This window comes from Zeugodacus cucurbitae, chromosome 3 (assembly GCF_028554725.1).
Source record: "Zeugodacus cucurbitae isolate PBARC_wt_2022May chromosome 3, idZeuCucr1.2, whole genome shotgun sequence".
NCBI classification, from domain to species: Eukaryota; Metazoa; Arthropoda; class Insecta; order Diptera; family Tephritidae; genus Zeugodacus; species Zeugodacus cucurbitae.
The window spans coordinates 67,122,725-67,142,944 of record NC_071668.1 but is presented as its reverse complement, the minus strand read 5'-3'; the positions used below and the strand labels follow the sequence as shown (position 1 = coordinate 67,142,944).

The 20,220-nt window shown below is 35.5% G+C and overlaps 1 protein-coding gene across 2 annotated transcripts in view; it reads right to left on the bottom strand.

Moving 5' to 3' along the window:
- Nucleotides 1-20,220, bottom strand: part of LOC105220226 (uncharacterized) — a 275,549-nt gene that overhangs the window by 208,712 nt on the left and 46,617 nt on the right. The window lies entirely within an intron of this gene.

Here is a 20,220-nt window from a genome sequence, read left to right as displayed (position 1 = left end):
CGAATAAAAAAACAGCGGCTACGCTGGCTAGGACATGTTGTTCGAATGGATGAAAGTGCTCCAGCTCTGCAAGTATTCGATGCAGTACCCGCTGGTGGAAGCAGAGGAAGATGGAGACCTCCACTCCGATGGAAAGACTAGGTGGAGAGGGACCTGGCTTCGCTTGGAATAACCAATTGGCGCCAAACTGCCAGAAGGAGGGATACGTGGCGCGCTGTTTTGGACTCGGCTATAACCGCGTAAGCGGTGTCTACGCCAGTCAAGAAGAAGAATTTAATATTTTATTTAGCTAACTTATTTTTTTCTTGACATTTTTCCTCTTTTTTAATGTTTGTTATTTCTTCTTAAATTTTTTTGTTGACCTCACCCTCAAAATTATTGCATTTTTGCTTGTAATTTACGACAAATTCCTGTGCTTCCATTTCGTAATATTTTCACGTACACTTTAAGCCATTTTCCTACACACACACACTTATGCACCTTTCTATAGTTTTGTGCTGCAAATGCGTAGCAGGAAAACAATTAAACGGCTCTACAATTCGCATAAATGCAGCATTCTTCTGCGCTTGCTGCTAGCGTTCTACGTTATTTATATTTTTCTTTTTAATTTTTTTCGCAATTCTTCGCACACTCTTCAATTTGTTGCTGTAATACAATTCTTTTTCTGCCCACTTTCACGTAATTGCTTTGAGTGCCTGCGCCGAATGGTTGTTGGCTGCGTTCGCTTTGTATAACGCTGCTTATTACGTGGCGGCAGAACATGGACTACTGTTTATACTATAATACATATATATGTACATATGTATTTTCAATACAAACACACGCCTAGGCTCTGCATAAATCTGTCGAGCTCTTCGCGCTGCATTTAATTATGCGCACAAATGTGTGACGTTGACGGCTTTGTGCGACCGACGGCGAGCAAATTGCACGCAAACTCACACACACACATAAACGTCCTCCTTCTCAAATATATGCACATAAATTATGTATGTGTGTATGTGTGTAGCCTGCACTTGTAGCTTGTCTTCAGTGCGCACCGTGCCGCCTAGACTGAAATGAATCTCAAATGAATCTGCGTCGACTTGTGGTGCTGCTGTAATAACTAGTGTTGTTGCTGTTATTGTTGTTGTTGTATGTAAAGCGTGTGTAAATGTGTAAAATAAATGGCCAAATTAAATTTGTAGTCATTAAGTTCTATTTTTGCTGTTTCGACTTTTTCTTCTGCTCTGTCTCTTTCTTTCTTTCTTGTCGTGTACTGTCAACAACAAGTGGTCTGTAGGTGGCAAGTTGCCCTGGTTGACGCGTGCAGCAAGAAAACAGCAAACAGCAATATGAATAGTGTAGAATCTCTGAGAGAAGAATTTAATTACAAAAACTCAAAGGTCGTAATTTTTCTTGCAAGAACAAGTGTGAAGCTAGCAATTTTACAAAGACTAAGAGAGAGTGTAAGGGTTAACGAATGCAAGTGAATGTGTGTATGTGTATAGAAAGACTGCGTGAGTAATAAGGACGTGAGCGTATCTAGTACGTGTGAATTGGCACATTTCCTCAATGCTGTTGTGCATTAATTAACATTAACAGGTTGTATTGTAGAACTAAAGTATATACAAAAAGTAACTAGTTTCGTAACTAGTGCGAATTAAATATGTTTTGAGGTAGTTGGTAGAATAAGTTACAAAATGCATCTACGATACAGTGTTACTAAAACATTTAATAAATGGGGAAACTAGTTATATGACTAGTACAATATGAACTAGTTTCGGACTAGTTTTTTTTTTTAATTAAGTATATATGGAATATGGGCAATTTCTTCAATAATAATGAACACTAAGCCACTTTTAGAGTTCATGCTCAATAGAGGGGCTAAACCTGCTATTGATTAATAAAAATTTAAATGAATCAGTCTATACTTGGTAATACCGAATTGCCGCTTACTGGGTTAGGGGTAGTCAGGAATTAAAGAAAAAATAATTTTGTTTGCATTTTCTTTAATTTCTTTTCGAGTTATTCCACAAATAACAAAGAGCTGTAACTCGAAAACCGCTCAGTAGATTTTAATGAAATTTATACATCTTTTAGAGTACTTAATAAGCCTGGGATGGATCAAACCTTATTTTGTTTTTCAAAGATATCTATTTTTAAGACCAATTGATTTTTTCACGAAAATGTAGAAAAACAAGTGGGGAAGGGCTAAGTTCGGGTGTAACCGAACATCTTATCCTCTCGCAATTTATTTATTTAACTTTATTTATATTATATAATGCACAATTTGACCCACATATTCGTCATATATATTGTATAAAGTCCATTGAAAGTTGGAAACCATAATATTAGGTTAGAAGCACCGAGTCCCATGTTCGATATATGGGGCCTTGAAAACATATGGTCCGATTTTGGCGATTTTTAGAATGGGGCTGCCACACTATAAACGTAGTATTTGTGCAAAGTTCTGCACCGATATCTTCACTAGAGCTTACTTTATATATTGTAATGTAAACGATTCAAATTGTCTTCAAAGTTCTGGTATATAGGAAGTAGGCGTGGTTGTGAAGCGATTTGGCCTATTTTCGCAACATATTATTGGGAGGTAAGGAAACTATTACAAACCAAGTTTCATTGAAATCGGTCGAGTAGTACCTGAGATATGGCTTTTGAACCATAAGTGGGCGACGCCACGCCAATTTTCCATTTTGTAAAAATCTCTGAGTGCAGCTTCCATCTGCCATTTTTTTTGTGAAATTTAGTATTTCTGACGATTTTCCGTAATGAGTTAACCCACTTTTAGTAATTTTCAACCTAACCTTTGTATGGGAGGTGGGCGTGGTTATTATCCGATTTCTTTCATTTTCGGACTGTATTAGGAAGTGGCTAAAGAAAACGACTGCAGAAAGTTTGGTTTATATAGCTTCATTGGTTTGCGAGATATGTACAAAAAACCTGTTTGGGGGCGGGGCCACGCCCACCTCCCCAAAAAAATTCTGCCACAATCGTTCTATCGCAGAGAAGAGTGAAAATAAGATACTTTAGGTTGGACTCAACCTCGAATCTATTCAGGGCCTTTGCTACCGCTTCCGGCAGTACGTTGTTGAAAGCCCCCTCAATGTCGAGGAAGGTTCCCACTGCATATTCCTTACGTCCGATAGCTTTCACTATCCATGAGACGACCACGTGTAAGGCTGTGTCCACTGACCTGCCTTTACAGTAAGCGTGCTGCGCTTTAGAGAGACGGTTTCTGGGAATCCTACCCCTTATAAATCGATCGATCAGCCTCTCCAATGTTTTTAGTAGAAAAGAGGAGAGACTGATAGGCCTGAAGTCTTTGGCCACGACGTGCGAGCTCTTTCCAGCCTTGGGTATAAACGTCACTCTGACCTGCTTCCAATAATAGCAAAAAGAATTACGGAAAATTCTCATTTCTTAATTTTTCATCCGTGACAATAAGAGAGGTTCTTGAGAGTGTACTAGTCCAGAAAGAAGCAGTTAGAACTAGTTTCATAGTCATATTTTTATAACCAGCACTATATGTTTGCAAAAGTGCTGGTCCAAATTAAAAGCTTAAAAAAACGAATGCTAACTAGTCCGAAAATAACCAATTCACAACTAGTTACAAGTTATCAAGTTACAAGTTACAAAGTACAAAGAAATATGTAAGCTCCGTATATTTTCACAAATAATTTTTCATTTTGCAATCCAAAAAAACATAAAAGTTAACTAGTCCCAAAAATAATCAGACCATAACTAGCTTACATTCCCTCAATGAGCTCATATCATTCAACAATATGCACTTTATATGTTTGCCAAAGTGCTTCTCGAAACTGTTTTGTAGTCACTTTAACTTTGTTGACCACTGACAACAACACTTTTGTCTTATTTATCGACTTAACATTTGACAGATTTGCCAATATTGTTGACCAAACGCTGACAGAGCCACAAACCAGCAAGCAAACAAACAGACATAGAAATGTAACTTAGTGTATTCTCAAATAGTTATACATATATGCATGAGTCTTATGTGCCAACTAGAGCAGCCAAACCAAGTGGCATGTGGCTGTGCAACAATAACAATGAAATGGCAATGAATGTAAGAAATTTAATTTCAAACGTAAAACGCAGTCGTGAAGCACTCAATCTTGTACTGATTGTCCATGCTGGTTGCTTGCCACTTTTTATTATACATATATCTGAGTGTGGATGTATGTATGTATGTAAGTATGTGTTAGCACTTACTATACTCGTATCTATAAATAACTTCACATATATAAATATATACACCCTTATATAGAATATTTCCAATTTTTGTGATGTCTTCTGCAGTAAATACAACAACAACGGTATAATCGAATCAATTTAGCAATGGGCTGCATAAGACAGTAGCGGAGACCGTATTAAGCAGGAAATCTTCTTTCGGTCCACACAGCTAAATTTTTGTATTGGTCTCTAAGCAGCATATACATACATATATATTAAGCTGCTCTCTGCATATATTATTGTAATAATCCGATAAAAAATACATATATACATATAAATGGTTGCCTAATGCCTGTGAGCATCAAAGCGTATTAGCATATGTAAATATTAAATTCATCACTCAGACGGTCAACGGAAAGGATATTTCGTATGAAATTTATGCTTTTCGTTTCAATAACTTTTCAGAAAATCTAATAAAAAAATATTTCATATGCAAGACAAGGGTATGAGTTTTGAGTGAAGCTACAAACTCAGATATTCAAAGAAATCATTCGCAAGTCTCAGTCATTGAAGATACCCCTCAACACAAATTCATCAAAATTATTATTATTTTCTTCTATTATAATAATTTATAATATATCTTATAAAATTACTGTTATTTTAGTAAGATGGAAAGTTTGCAAATAATTCTATTATTAACACTAAACGGCAAAATCGACTCTTTTTCTGGGACCAAACTATTTTTTCTATAGATTGAGACATGAATCAAAAAAATGCATTCTCCGATTTTCGAAGTTAGCATCCTAAATCTAAATATTTGGTTTCGAAGTTCGAAAATAATATTTTGAAAATATTTATTATTAATTTTAGGTTATAGTTTCTAAAAAATCTAAAATATGGAAATCATCTACATTTTCTTTTTCATTCAATAGCGAATAATTTTTTTCTACCGATAAATCTAGTCTCTTTTAGTCGATCTTTATACTTAAAAGACAAGTAGCATACTCTTCTGCTGACAGTTTTAGCTTAACCTATTGAACGCTAGACCTTATATATTGCTTGATTTTCTTTTCCCCTATAGATACAGCATATCTCTTAATCCAACATACTACTTTGAATCTCACAATGGGGATTCTAAAGATCTAGCTGCGTCGTCAGACATCAGTAGGAATGTGCCTACTACATTGAACCCTCACATCTTACAACCAACTTCTCTGTAGCAATAAATAACTTTTTTCCGACCACTGGGAGTGCGAAAAAATCCGAGATAACCTATAGACTCAATTACAATCATAAACCTAAACTGAAGCTCGTACAGAGATCGAGATATGCCGCAGAAATGATTCATTTAAAGATATAGAACTGTACACAGGGTTTCAATGCGACTAAAGTATTCAAGTTCTTCCGCAACTGTTATTAATTTACAGCATGGAACGCATTATTGAGTGAATTAGTACTTTTGCGAAGTAAAATTAAAATCAGTTAGACCTCTCTAGTACCACGTCATATATTCTCTAGGATAAGCTAAAGAATGAAGGGATCCTATAATTTAAAGAATATACGATTCTGAATAGAAAATGATTGTATAAAGTATAGAAACCGTGTAATAATTCTGAGCCAACTTATTGTTCCAACAAATGGTGGGGAGTTCAAAAATTCATTCATACGCTCTTCTATATAAATAAAATAAAATCAACTGCGGATACGTTGAGGATGGATGCAGAAAGCCTTTGGTGATGAGGCTATGTCTAAAAAAAATGTTTGCAAGTGGTATAGTGAGTTCCAAGCCGGCCGTGAACGTGTCGAAGACGAAGAGCGACCATCAACCTCAACCGACGAAGCTCACGTTAAACAAATCAAAGATTTGGTGTTGAAAAACCGTCGATTAACAATTAGAGACCTTCTCTTCTTCATCAGCAGTTGACATATCGAAAGGCTCAGCCAATACCATTTTGAAGTATGTTTTGGACCTCAAGCGCGTCAAATCTCGACTGGTACCGAAAATTCATTCGCAATTCGTGATCATTTCGCCAAAAACTCAACCCATTTCGTTGCGCAACCACCGTATTCACCTGATCTGGCGCCGTACGATTTCGGACTGTTCACCAAGCTCAAAAGACCGCTCCGGGGACAGCGATTTTATACGATAGAGGAGATTCAAGCCGCAGCGAAGAAGGAACTGAAAGCCATCCCGGAAAGTGACTACAACCAGTGTTTCGAAGATTGGAAAATCCGTTGGCATAAGTGCATTGCATCGGGAGCTGATTACTTTGAAGGGGATGAAATTGATTTGGAAGAATAAATAAAGAATTTTCAAAATAAATACAATGTCACCTTATTTTTTAGGCACATAATAAAGAGTATAATGATTTTTGGTACAGAGGCAGACTATTAGAAGAAAAGATTCCCTCTGCATTGCATTAAAATATCTGAGATATTTACCGATATTTTCGGTAAAAAATTACTTTTAGGCACTATGTTCTTCGTGTTCCATATCCGGAGCCTAGAAAAGTTATAGTCCCATTTCGACAAAATTTTTCGCAAGTGATTCCACAGAACTCATATACGGAATTTGTGTAAAGTTTTATTCCGCTATCTTCTTGATGTACATATATATTATATCATAATTGTGTTATATGGGAAGTTGGCGTGATTGTTAACCGTATTCACCTATTTTTCCTCGGTACCATCAGGTCGTCAAGAAAATATTATGTACCGAAATTCATTGAAATCGGTCGAGTAGTTCCTGAGATAACATTTTTGATCCAAAAATGGGCGACGCCACGCATTTTATTTTTTTATAAAAACCTGAATGAATCATAACTTCGTCATTTCTTCTGTTAAATTTAGTTTTTCTGACATTTTTTTGTAAATGAATTAACGCACTTTTAGTAGTTTTCAACATAACCTTTGCATGGTGGATAGCCATGGTTATTATTTGTTTTATCCATTTTCATGATGTACAGTCGGATGCTGAGGGAAAATGTGTCCAGTAAGTTCGATTTACATAAAATAACCTAAAATGAAATTCGCAACTTTGGGTGATATGATTTACAAGTGGAAGTGGAGAGCTGAAAATATAATTTTTCATGCAAACATATGTAGATATATTGAGTTTTCAGGGACTAACCAAAAAATATCTCTGCCATAAAACATTTTGCTTCATTCACTTCCTTCTCACAGTAAATAATCAGCTTAAAAAGTAAAAATTTTCTTGATTTTCCGCTTTACAAACCAACTACTAATGTGGTCACTGCACAGTGCACCGCTGCGTATGCGCAACCTAAGCCCCTATGCAGAACAAACACAAGAAAAAAAAACATGAAACTAAAACAAAGAATAAAAACATAAAGTTATATAGACACTCGGACAGACGTTATTCCCTTGCGATAGCCTACATTGGGGCTAATAATCAGAATAGCAAAAACAAAAGCAAATCCAAAACGTGGCATATCTTGCTTGTGCAGATTGACATTTTACCCAGTGGTGTAATAAAAACGTCAACTTCACTTTACTGTTAGCATAAAGCACACACACATGTGTACAGACATACTCGTACATATGTACACACAGTAGGCATGACATAAATTTAATGGTGAAAAGGAAGTGGAAAGTAGGCAAGAAAGAGTTGTAAAGATGATAACAAGTATACAGTGACACACATATTCACAAAAACATACACACATACATACAACAAAAGTAACGGTATATATAAAGAACGACCGCAAATGTAAGCACATAAAAACAGTGAAAGCATTGGAATGCCAGCAAAAAGTTGAAAGTTAATACAAACACACGCACACATCCATGCATAAATCTACTTAGCAACATATATCCGCTTATGTGTGACTACCACAACAGATATAGCATACGCTTGTGTGTCGTATGTTAGCTGTGCCAGTGTCACTGGGTTGAATGATTGATTCCGCAACGTCACGTTTTTTGCCAAAATCTTTTTTATTTCCGGTTTTTGCTTCTCACTTTCTTTGGTTTTTTGCAGTCACTGTGTCAGCTGTTGTTGCCCTGCCATTTTGTCATTTTGATAGGCAGTTCAACGGCTTTGCTGTTTTATTGCTTGATTTCTTTTCTTTTGTTTTGCTAACAGACGAGGGTAGTTTGTTAGGTCAGGAAGAATTTTCATTTTTTTAAAGAAAAGTTGAGTGAAACAAAATGAAGTGTGAACAAGTAAGGAAAGGCTAGTTCGGGTGTAACCGAACATTTTATACTTTCGCAATTTATATATTTATTTTTTTTAATATAACACATAATTTGACCCACTTATTCGCCTCATATATGGTATAAAGTGAAAACCCTAATATTGGGTATATGGGAGCTAGGGAAAGTTATGACCCGATTTCATTCATTTTTCGCACGGAGACATATTGTTGGAAGAAAAATATTTCCTCTGAATTTCCTCAAAATAACTGAGAGATTTACCTATATTTTCGGTAAAAAAATTGTTAGAAGCACTGAGATCCTCATATTCGATATATAGGGTCTTGAAAACTTATGGACCTATTTCGATTTTTAGAAGGGCGATGTCACTCTTTAAATGCAGTATGTTTGGAAAGTTGTAAAGTACACGATTCAGAACTTCAAAGTTCTGGTATGTGGAAAGTAGGCGTGGTTGAGAACCGATTTGGAATATTTTAACAACATATCATTGTGAAGCCAGGAATATGTTATGAACCGAATTTCATTGAAATTGTTCGTGTAGTTTCGGAGCTATGTTTTTTGACCCATAGGTGGGCAGAGCCATGCCCATTTAAAATTTTGTATACCAATTTGAGTGCAGCTCTTCTGTACCATTTTTATAATCCATATTTATACTGTATCAGGAAATGCCTGAAAACGAAACGAAACGGAAACACGACTCCTGATAGTTTCGTTGCTTGTAGCTTTAGTAGTTTACGAGATATGTACACAAGACTTTGTAGCGGGCGGGATCGCCCCAATTTCCCAAATTCTTCTTAGTAAATGTCCACCAAATTTCACTTTTATACCATTATTTATGGCTTCGTTTTAGCTCTTTATAGGTTTAAGGTTATCGCCATTTTGTGGATGTGGCAGTGGTCCGATTTCGCTCATCTTCGAACTTAACTTTCTTATGGTGCCAATAAATACAAAACTATAATACTCTCTTAACAACTTAGCAACAGTTTATAGTCTGGGCTGTTTTTAAGCTTACCAGGATGTTTTTCTTCCAACAATCTGAGTAGCAAGTAATATCGGGAGTTGGGGTTAGACCTTGATGGAGTAAAGGGTTTGTAATTAGGAGCTCCCGAAATTGGTTTTTGAACATTCGTTGGATTGGGTCTGAATAAATAGAATTTAACCCTAAAATAATTACGTAAAAACTACTCGGTAATCCTCCGATATCTATTGTAGACTGCATTCATGCCATAACATTATTCAAGGGAACGGATTGGATAGAATTATTCAGGAATTATCTGTAATATATAAATATTCTCTGTATATAAGATCGACCAACGGCAAAAAAATTTAAGATTTCTCTTCTGATATCATCAAGAAGGATTCATTTTAAGAAGCAGTCTACTAAGAATACATATGCATATACAATGTTATAAGTGTTATAGATCTTAATTAAATTCTTCCTTTTAGACCTCATTGCTACTCAGCAGCGTTATGATTGGCAACTATCTATCTAGTTTGTTTTTTTGGTTTTACTAGCTAAGTATTTAAGAGTTGAAACTCCAATTTCAAGTGGTAATGATCGTTCTGTATAGAAGGTATAACGTTCACCGTAAAACCCAACATTTTCAAGCCAAATGGTGTCCAAAAAAATTTTGTTTTCCAAAAACTCACTGACCCAACAGCTCACCCTCGTACTTCACAATCGTTATTACTTTTCAAAAACAAAAACAACAAAATTTGCAAACTCAGCATCAGCACAAATAAAAATAAAGTTTATCTACCGTTGGTCCCGACTCGAATGCATACACTTAGCAGTAGTTGAGTTTTATGATAAAGCATATTTGGCCGGCATTCTTAACGGTAACTCGTTAGAGCGGCATTTATTGCGTATAAAAAAATGTGTTTAGTCATAGTTAACCCAAGTAAAAGACATTGAATTTAAAGATTATAATGGCAAAACAAAAACTAAAATGTGCCATTTAAGCAGGATTACGCTGATAATCCGTGTATACTGTGGCAATTATGATTTTCAAGTTTTGGGCAATAAGGAATATGGTCTTAAACAATTATCTTAGATTATTATATAATAGTGTAGTATATAAAAACCCTTTTTGAAAGCAAAGCACATGGTATTTTGAGGACCTCTCTACTTGCACTCACTTAAAAGTTTATTGTGAATAATTACTTTAAAGAATTATTAATTCATGTCAATCTGATACCACAATCACACTACTAAACTAAATATAACTTATTTAAACTCTATTTTTATTTATATTTTTTAATTATACTGCTAATGCTTTTGAGTTTATTTGAATTCCTCCTAAATGTAGGCAAAGAGTAATTATTCATATGTCGATCTGCAATAAAATCAATTAATTGAAATGAAGCCTACATTTAGGTGCACATATTTATAGCTCGCTATTTACCCAAGCCATATACTTAATAAAGAAAATAACTAAAGAAAGAAAGGAAAGGAAGATATTATTTTACTGTTAGATATTTTTGGAGAATTTAATATCAAATAGCGATAGATAAAGGATAAATTGACGATATGTTTATGTGTAGAAAAAATATTCGCGAGCTGCCTCTTATCAAATAAAATAATAATAAATGAATAGCTTTAGTTGGCTACTAAAGATAAGGTTTATAATAATTTTGCTGTTATTACTTTCTTAATTCCATTTCATAGATTTATATGAGGAAATATATAAGTTCCGACCAACTTTTTATTTATTGAGTTCATTGTACCCTCGTATATGACCAGATTATAAGAACGTTTCCTTCGTTTCCAAACTATTTTTGGACTTTTCATTAATTACAATAATATACTTTGAAACTTTTTAAAAAGAATAGTTAAACTTTGAGATTTGGTATGTGCATCCTTTTACCACTTAGTTTAAGTAGCGTGCTATCCAACTATTTTTAATGACTTGAGTTAGATTTGGTGAAACGGTGGATCTTTAAGAACAAAGGAACCAGTTTAACAAATTATTCTAGATACATATATTTCTCAACATTCTTTGCTTCAGACATATATTTAAAAGTTGATCGAGTTTATATACATTCTGAAAGTAGTATGTTAGAACACATTTTTTTATCTGAACTCAATATTTGACTGAACATTTATTTACAATAGTCTGAGCGATTGCCGTCGAGAACAAAACAGCGCTCCAATAGTTTCTGTGTTTCAATATTTGGTTTTTCTGGTCTTTAGTTGGATTAATTATTCACTTGGCATTACCTTAGAGAAGGCAACACTCCAATTCTGTTTTCACTAGTAAGTCGACCGTAGTCTCATTATCAGCGTAACTACCCTGTATTTGAAGACAACAAATTGAATATCATATATCCACAAAGTGTCTTGAACTCTTCACAAATCTGCTTAGACTATCCGGGATGTCTGAAGGTATGATATCCAAATTGTTTTAGCGTTGTTATCCGTAAGGCGGGACGATCAAGAAAGAAGTGTTCAGATTACTATAGCTAGTGTTCTTCTCAGCTACTTCTACAACTGTCATATGGTAAGATTTTAAACATTACCATCTGGACCCCAATCGCAACATTAATAGGTATTACTAGTATCAATCAAGAGGTTCAAGTGACACATTTTTTTTTTTTAAGTGACCGTGGCCATTTCAGCTGCATTTGGAACATTACTGAAGCTAGCTCTAAATATTACATATCATACAGTTTCAATTTGAAGAGTCAGGTGGGTCATGTAACTCTGAAATATGGTCATCAGCGCTAGAAGACAAGATTGCCGTAGGGCCCGAAAATTAAAAAAAAATGTTTGCATTGTTTATTAGTAAAAACAAGGCAAACGTTTAAACAAACCCAAAATTTATATATTTTGGCTGTTAAGAATTTAGCTTAGATATCACGAGGGTATTCGAAAGGCTTTATCCATATTATTATATATTATATTAAAGCAGAAACTTGACAAAAATATTTTATAAATTCTTGAAACATAGGATTCTCACAGTCACCTCCTAAAATTGGGGAGTTATCATTCTATATAGAATATGTTTTCTATAATTCGACTCGTTAAGAGTTTAGAGGTTTAATTTCACAGGAACTTAGCTTTAAATTTATTTTTTTATTAATTTTTGACTTTTGAAGTTCAACAACATCAGTACTTTAAACTACTTAGCGCCGGAGTTAGTAGAATTTGGAGCATATAAATTTACCATTATATTTTTCGTTTACTGCTGTAATATATCCTTGTACTAGGTCATTTATCAAAGAGTCATATGACACTTTTTAAAGCGCAACAAAAGCGAACACACAAACACTTTATCAAGTATATATGTAGCCATATATATACATATGTCTATATACATAAACCAACTAACAGTTGTGTCTATGTAACTGTAATGCAACTTTTCATGACGCCACTGTAAATGCCAACCACTTAAGGCATCACTCACTTTTATGCACCGCGATTACTGTAAAATGTACAACAACAGTGAAACACTTTACATGTGCCCAACAAATTCATGAATTTCGATATTCAATAAATTTTTTATGGCATTTCGCTAAACGTGCATTTGCTGTAATGACTTTAATTTTCAATCTTCACTTTAACTTTTTTCTACTATTACGCACAACACCCTTTTTCCCGTTTTTATTTTTTTCGCCTTTTTATCCACCGCACATCGCGCTCAAACACCAAAAGCAAGACCGCATGTCAGGCGGTTTTCCACGACCCGTGCTTGCTTTATGCTTTTTCTCTTTTGGTATTTTCTTTAAATATTATCCTCCGCAACGTTTTCACTTGTTACCACACCGTTGTCGAGGCACCGACAGACTGATGCTGCGCGCATCAAAGAGCATCCTCCGAAGTGCAACGCCGACAGACACAGGCGAAGACGAAGATGTTCAGCAAAAAGCTCGGCGCTCTGTGCGATTCTATGGCAAAAGCTGCCTGGATAAGCGTAGTACACATAGAGCGGATAAAAACACGCCTGCTTCGGTTAAAACACAACACGCAAACACCCCTTTTTTCGGTGTGTGTCGGCTTACGTGGTGGTATGGTGAAAGTGTGGTGAATTTGTGGTCATAATATTTGGGTACACTGTAAAAGTTATTTTTTCCAAAGGTTTTTCAAAATTTGTTAAAGAGAACTTTTGCTGATATTGTTCTGAGAAACGTAATGCAGACAACCGCAGCCAATATAAAGTACATATATATTATAAAGCATTCTTAAGCGTTTTCGAGGATATTTTATTTCACCGTCCTTTAATACAGATTCTTATAATTTTTAATGTGATCCCTTTTAAAGTAAATTTTGTCAAAACTTAGATCGGATCCTCTCATTATCCTGGAATGTTACATACAGCTGACCTGCATTCACACAGCAACCTGAAGATATTCCAGAGCTGCCATTTCATTCAGAAAAAAACAACGGTTGGTGTGGTTTGTGGGGAGGTGGAATCATCGTTCCATATTTCTTCAAAATGATGCCGATGAGAACGTAACGGCGACCGTTATCGCGCAATGATAACCAACTATTCGATGTCTGAATATGAAGCGCGTGATCTCGGCGACATTTGGTTTCAATAAGACGGCGCCACTTCCCACACAATGCATCATTCAATGGATTTAATGAGAGAACACTTCGGTGAGCAGACGTTTTGTGCCGGTCGATTGGCCACCAAGATCATGTGATATCACCCCGTTTGAGTTTTTCCTGTGAGGATATGTAAAATCTTAACCCTATGCGGATAATGTGTTGGGTTAACTCACTAACGAAAAACGTCAGAAGCACTAAATTGTACATAAGAAATGGCAGATGGAAGCTGCACTCAGATTTTTTTACAAAATGGAAAAAAATCGCCCACTTATGGGTCGAAAACCATATTTCAGGAACTACTCGACAGATTCAAACGAAATTCGCTATATAACACCCTGATGACACGAGTAGAATATGGGCGAAATCGGTTCACAACCACGCCTACTTCCCATATAATTCCATTTTGAATTCTTCTGATTCATTCACTTTATAATATATACATTAGGAACCAATGAAGATAGCGGAATAAAACTTTACACAAATACTGTATTTGAGAAATACTGTATTGTGATTTGATGTCACAATCACTTGTGGAAAATTTGTCAAAATTGCACCATGACTTTTCAAACCCCCTGATATCGAACATAAAGAACTCAGGGTAATTTTACATCGAAAATATATGTAAATCTCTCAGATATTTTAATGTAATTCAGAGGATTTTTTTTCTTATAATTTTTTATTTTTTTTTCTTATGTATCAAATATTGTTAAAATCGGGTCATAACTTCCCCAAGATCCCATATACCTAATTATAGGTACTATAAAATTAAGTGAGCATATAGTCTTCGATATATTGTATCTTGATGGTGAAAACGAGTGAAATCGGTTCAGGAATGCCCTCAGTCCCCAAATACTATTTATGATGATTTTCGTTATTCAATTTAAATTATGCCGAATATATGGGTCGAAGTGTGTTATCTTTATAAAATTACAACAATAAATTGCGAGATTATAAAATGTTCGGTTGCACCCGAACTTAGCCATTCCTAACTTGTTTGGATTAGATTTGTTTGAATGGCAAAATTTGAGATTTAACCTTTTATAGTCTAAGCATGTCTCAAATATCAGTCACCAAAACTTACAATCTATATACAAAATCAGATCTATAGTTAAATCAAGAAAACATCATCACATCAAACGACTTATAAATCATAAAGACACCCACCCACAACTTATTTCCGATGAATATTCACAGTAATTTCACTTAATTACAGTTTTTACTCTAAAAAATATGGTTGAACGATTTTACCCCAGGGTTAAGTACTAATATCAACAATTTCCGGTTTTTATTGACGTAGGCATATTTAAGTTATTCGATTTCATGTATTAATGAATTTAATTAATTTAATATAATGAAGTAAGCAATTAGTTGCGCGAAGTGAAAACATTGTAATGCTATCAATACCAGCGCTAGTTGTAAATATTTACATACAAATATAGACGTAAATATAATTTTCAATTTACGTTCATAAAGGAATCACATTTTCATCAAAGTCAGATGGGAAATTACAAAATGTCACACACTTTGAGTAATTAATAATATTACAAAAACAACAATGGTCAATTTGATCGATGATCTGCTTGACCAAACATTGAACTAATGACAAATGACGCATAGAAATTATTTTACAATGACAGCCGCTGGAGCAAGTCTTGACTTACATAGGTTAACAGTTGGGAGAAACCTGTAATAAATGTTGGAAAAAAGTACCAAGCGTGGGAAGTGAGGAAAATCTTGTTGCCAACGTCTCTTCATATGTATTTATAAAGCGAATGGTATTGAAAATCACTGTGGTTTATAATTAAAACGAATTACGTGCGTTGGATTTTTGCATTACTTTTTATATATTTTAAACTAGTCACTGATTTTTCTACGAAAAAGGTTATGTTTTTCTTTTTGTGTTAAAAATAGCGTTGCATAAATTTCTCGGAAATGAATCTGACCTTAACCTATGCAAAAATGTACCTACTATTGATGCACTTACATTACTGGCATAATATTGGAAAATGTTGACGAGGTTACTTGGTTGGTGCTTGGTTAGATATTGATTAGAATACATATAGCTTAGGTTATATTGAGTCGAGATAATGGCTTTTATATTTCATCAAGAGATCTCTACAATGATGTCAAGATAAATAATATCATGTGTAATATCAGTTAGAGACTCAAGGTTCGATCTCCTACAAGTTACACTTGCAAAACAGGTTCTCTGTAAAACAGTGAGACCGATCGGCAGTCAATATCGAATGTTCGAGAGAATTTTTATAAACGAGTTAAGAAGATAATCTAAACGATCTGTATTTTCTTATACAATGTATCATATTCGCCTTTTTTTTGTAAATTTAAGTTTTTTTTTGTATAAAAACGGTTACAAATGTCGATGAGCCTCTGCCGCACTTTTCTTGCAATTAAAAAAGAAAAGCAAAATTTCCCGAAAATGTCGAGAATTCGGCTCAAAAAGTGACATTTTCAGTTGAGAATAAGTTTGAGATGCAAACGGATCTCCACAAATATTTTGTTGGGTTAATGTTGACACAAATGTCCAAGATCGATATAAAACGATTTAATCGATTTAATCGACCCGTGCTTGACCCTAGAGACATCTATTGGAAAACGGCGGCAGCAAAGTTGTAGACCTAATAAGTTAATATATGCGAAACAGCGATAAAGCCAGACCCGGTGGCGGAAGAATATTAGAATAGATCTGATAACTGAAGATATTAAGTAGTGAGGGTCCATAGTTTTCTTGAATAGAATTATGGAAACTCTTATGAACGCATTCCGGATTTTACTGTAGTCTAGATTAGGTTCTATATAAATTCTTTTATCCTTTATGGCCTATGTCATAAAAACGGAACGAACGAAGGTTGTGGAAAAGGAAACGATATTTTTTTCTAAGAATTCGTTATAGGACAAGTAAATAGTTAATACCACTTTACCAGGGGAAAATTGTTTTATTGAAAAGTCTATCTAAACTTTTCTCAAGTCCATGGAGAAAGAGAATGCGTGGATGGATCAAGACTTTGCTTAATTAAAGAATCTCTAGCTCTGTTTATTATACATACTGCAACTAAAGTGGGCAATGTAATCTAGAAATTATTGAATCAATCCCCAGGAATCGCTCTACGATATTACTAGATCGAATACTCGCTCCAAGTCTGTATTATTAATGATGTTTCAGGGGTGAATGTTTTAAGTTTTGATTTATATGGTCAAAGAATGACCTATGTTAGACGAAAGTCACGTCTTCGTCTTACCAGACGAAAATGTAAAGCTATCGAGCTAAAATTCTGAATGTCGGCTTTTTTAACCTTTTAATTCCAGAGGTGAAGAACTAGTCCGTTCGTACGATAGCCACGCCTATCTGTCATATAACAGGTCACGGTTTTAGGCGGTTTTTAAAATGAATAAGTGTCCAATTGGCCTATCGTTATTCTGCTACGTATGTGGAAAATTTACAAGCTCTCGGAGTAGACACAAAATATCTACGGGAACTGCCGGCATCTACGAGGAATATTTCGATTTGCCCCTACCATTTGCACGCAATGCAACAACAACCTGTATAACTGGTCAAAAAGACTGTGCCTAAAAATGGGGTTCGGCATCCCAATGATTTGGATAGATCCACAAGGGCATCATACTGGTAACTGCTACGCGTGCAAGAACAAATTTGCAAGACTCAACAAAAAAAAAAAACACAGTTTATAAAAGTGTTCAATCTGCACAGCTACCAGTATCTCACTCAGAAAATGTTCCGATACCAAGATGTCCAAGTCCAACTGACAGATATATTTCGCCAACATTTTCCAACGAGCCTACAGTTCTACTCTCAATGTTTAACCCAACCGAAGTTGAAAGCCCATGTCGTCACTTGGAGATTTCCCAAGCCCGTTTGAATACGATGGTACGACAGCTGAAATTATCGCAAAGACAAGCGATTTGCCTGGCACATCATCTTCGATCGGTAAATATATTGTCCAAAGATGTGAAGGTGTATGGATACCGCAAAAGACAGGAGGAGCTTTTAGATTTCTTTGAGGTTAATGGCGACAATACTTTTTCGAATCGAGATGCCGAAGCTTTTAAATGTTTGACAGAAATATTTCCAAGACTAAGTGTTGTGAAAATAGAACGAATGTTATGTTGATACATTATTTTCAGGCGTTCTCAATGGCCCCGATATAAGAAAACTTATGAAGAACGCAAAATTCGGATAACTTCTAAGGCCAAATGAAAAAATTGCCTGGAACTCCGTTATGACCGTTATAAACCATTGCTTAGGAGTGCACCGGTCTGAAGATTGGAAAATATATGTGGATGACATGGTAGACGCTTTTGAAGAAATAGGTGTGAATATGTCCTTAAAAATTCATTTCCTTCACCATCACAAGGACCATTTTGAGCAGCAAGTTCCGCCTGAATCCGATGAGCATGGAGAAAGATTTCACAAATTTTGTTAAGTTTCTTTCTAATGGTTAGTTTGCTCAGAACGTTGGGTAGAACCGAGGGTAAATTAAAATATTGACGAAACATGAGGGAAAAAACATTAAAAAATGGATTAAATTTCAGTTTTTTGACATATTGGCTATAAGGACACAAAAAACATTGATTTTGAGGTTTACAGTCATCTAAGAACTTAAAGAGGGACTTATTCTGAGAAGCTTTGCCAAAGAAAGTTTACCAAAAAAGTCAACATTAAAAAAGTTAGAGACCGAAGAAAAATGTGCCTTTCTCTTACAATGGGCCACTTTGATGAAAAACTTCAACAAAAATTTTTTTATGAAACCATTGAAACCCGAAATAGGGGGAAACCGTCGAATTTGGTCTTGTCTTTTTTTTTTTTTTGAAAAAAGCTATCACAGTGTAATTATTATGTGCAAAATTGAGGTTATATTGCTGAAACTAAAAATTGTCGATGCTTTTAACGCGTATTATAATGAGGTAAAGTAGGAACTTGGAAGGACGAATATAACAGCTACTTGGCATACAACTATTTGTGTTTAAAGGTACATTTAAAAACCCTCGGACTGCTATTTGATATAATTTAGTACTCTTGTTTGTTGTAGAAAGAAAATATGTGTATACGTGCCTTCTAGATATATATAACGGTTTGATTTTCAATAATTATTCCAGGAAGTCAAATATTATTCACCGTTATTGTAAGCACTTGAAATTCATGCTAAATAGTTTATACGCTCATCATATTTCAAATGATAGAATGACATTTTCTTTTCACAACACACAGCTATTTCTAATTAAAAAGTACAACTTTCAAGTTTTTAATTTTGTTTTGTTGTAAAAGTTGCGGTATTTAGTCAGCAGTGCAAATATTAATGAATACCGCGCCCGCTACATTGTCAGAATATTAAAATTATGTAATTTGAAGTTTATCTGAGGCAGCGCTGACAGACTTCAATTGACAGACGCGCTATAAATACCATTGACGCACAGGCGCCGCTTACACGCATCAAAGACAAGCCAAGCGCAGATTTGAATTTGAAGTGGCAAAGTAAACCAAAAATACTTCCGCAAACAAATTAGAATTTTTCTTTTTCTTGAAAAAGAAGTAACTCATTTTAATTTCGCAGTTTGTCATGTTTGCGCTGATTTTGCGCGTTTGATTGCAATGATTGAAAATTCGACTGCGAATTGATATGATAACGCTTGGGGAAAAATACCTAGCAACCTATACGCTGGGTAAAAACAAACTACATATTTACACAAGCGCTGATTAATTTGCGTTTTTTTCGCATGCACGAGTACCGGTATCAGCGCAAAACGCTTATCAAGAAACATGTATGACAACGCGCTACAGCGGGGAAAATAGTTTCTGTGTTTACCCGCGCCAGAGCGCGATAACGCGCCGGCAATAGCACGAAGCGAAGCTTAAGCGCGCATCAGCGTCAGCATTTATATGACACCTACAAGAATGAATAATTAAAATTCAGCCGCTTGGCAGTCACTCAGAAGCAGCAACGCCGCTCAATTAAAGTGTGAATAGCAACGCGCGTTGACTGTTGCCCTTGGCGCGCCGACGATGCGTTCGCTTGCAGGTATAACAAGGCATAACTCAGCGCGGCGCGCTAGCGTCAACAGTGAGCGCCAAGCGACGCGCTCTCTTGCAGTCAAACGCGTTTTCCCACAGCATGTCACACAGTTGATAGCGCTCGCGAGCAACGCTGATATTCACCGTCGGCGACTGCGCTACACTTGCGCGCTTCACTGCCAGCAGCGACGTGAACTGCGCGCGCGCCGGTAACTTTGCCGTGTGCCTACCGATCGCGATTAGCGATTGACACAGTAAA